The sequence below is a fragment of the Macrotis lagotis genome, chromosome X (genome assembly GCF_037893015.1).
Source record: "Macrotis lagotis isolate mMagLag1 chromosome X, bilby.v1.9.chrom.fasta, whole genome shotgun sequence".
NCBI classification, from domain to species: domain Eukaryota; kingdom Metazoa; phylum Chordata; class Mammalia; order Peramelemorphia; family Peramelidae; genus Macrotis; species Macrotis lagotis.
In genome coordinates this window covers 587,326,417-587,328,074 of record NC_133666.1, presented here as the reverse complement: position 1 = coordinate 587,328,074, position 1,658 = coordinate 587,326,417, and the positions used below count along the sequence as shown (strand labels likewise).

The 1,658-nt window shown below is 35.3% G+C and overlaps 1 protein-coding gene across 1 annotated transcript in view; it reads left to right on the top strand.

Moving 5' to 3' along the window:
* Positions 1–576, top strand: part of TMEM65 (transmembrane protein 65) — an 85,773-nt gene extending 85,197 nt beyond the window's left edge. The window contains exon 9 of the transcript XR_012471651.1: positions 12–576. The gene's annotated coding sequence lies outside the window, so the exon portion shown is untranslated. The remainder of the gene's footprint in view (positions 1–11) is intronic.
* Positions 577–1,658: the final 1,082 nt, after the last annotated feature.

The window sequence follows — 1,658 nt, the reverse complement described above, 5'->3', positions numbered from 1 at the left end:
TTTTTTTTTAGGTTTTTGCAAGGCAGATGGGGTTAAGTGGCTTGCTTGCCCAAGGCCACACAGCTAGGTAATTATTAAGTGTCTGAGACCGGATTTGAATAATTGTATCTTAAGAAATGAATCCTGAGTAGTATTAATTGATGCAAAGTAAAGTGAGCAGAATCTGATGAACAATTTACAAAATGACAAGAAAAAAATTTAAAAGATTTAAGAACTCTAACGATTTCTCTTGGATTCCTATGATGAAGCACAATACCTACTGTTGACAGAGAAGTACTGGACTCAGGATGCATAAAGAGATACATTTTTGAACATGGTCTCTGTGTAGATTCTTTTGGTTTGACTATGTTTATTTGATACAAAGGTTTTTTTCCTCTCAGTTTTTAATTGGAGGGTAGTTGAGGTGAAGGTGATGTTTAGCAAACATAATGTTCAAAAAAAGAGCATTTGAAATATTTTTAAACATTTGTAGAAGGAAGAAAGGAAACATTAAGTATGTACTATGTGCAAGTAAATATGCTAAGTACTTTAAAATATTATTTTATTTAGTTCTCACAATGACTCTGGGAGATAGGAGGCAGGATTGTTTTGAAAGTAATATGTGGAATTTATTTTATTCTTATATTTTTGAAAGTAAGTGATATCAAATGAAGATTCAAAGTAACACAAATAGTACTGCTTTTGTATTCTTTTTTGTGCATACAGAAATGTTTTATTGTGTGTGTTTAAGTTCACAATTAAAAATATTAAAATGGCTTTTTTTCAAATTGATTGTTGGACCAATTCATAGCTCCACTAATCATGTATTAGAATATTCTATTTTCCCACAACACCTGCAGCTATTTCCATAATGTACATTTTTGCCAGTTCGATGGGTAAAAGATGAAACCACAGTAGGGGTGTTTTTTACATTTTTCTGTTTATATATTTTATATGATTACAATAATTTTGTTGTGAGAGTAAACATGAACCCCCCTTCACCCCCCAGAAAGATGAGAAACCTCAAGAATAGTGAGAGAGAAAAAAAAGTGTACATCAGTCTGTGTTCAGATTCCAATGGCTCTCTGGGATCCGTTGCCTTCTTTATCATAAGTCCACCAGAAAAGTTGCTTCAATATTTTTCCCACAGTTGCTATTACTAGCTGTATTTCCCTCTATTCTATTCCTCCCCACTCTCATTTACTTTATTCTCTCCTTTTGTCCTGTCCCTGTTCAGAAGTGTATTGTATTTGAGTACCTTCTCCCACAATCTTCCCTCTCTTCTATCACTTACTCCGCCCTTCCCTGCCCCCATTCCCCTATATCCCATCCATTTCCTCTCATTTTTCTCTAGGGTCTAGGGTAAGATAGATTTCCTCACCCTATTAAGTGTGTATGTTGTTTCTTCTCTGTGCCATTTCTTATGAGAATGAAGGCTCACTCATCCCCCCCCCCCCCCGCCTTCTCCCATTCCATTCCATTGTAAAAAGCTTTTCTTGACTCTTATGTGAGATATCTTAGCCCCCCTCTTCCTTACCTTTTTCTTCCTCCCAGGTCTTTCCTTTATCATCCAATGATTCCATCTTTTTACTATATTATTCCACAGCTCCTTCCTGTGCTTTGTCTAAATGTACTCTTTCTAACTGCTCTTATGAATGAGAAAGTTCACATGAGTTATC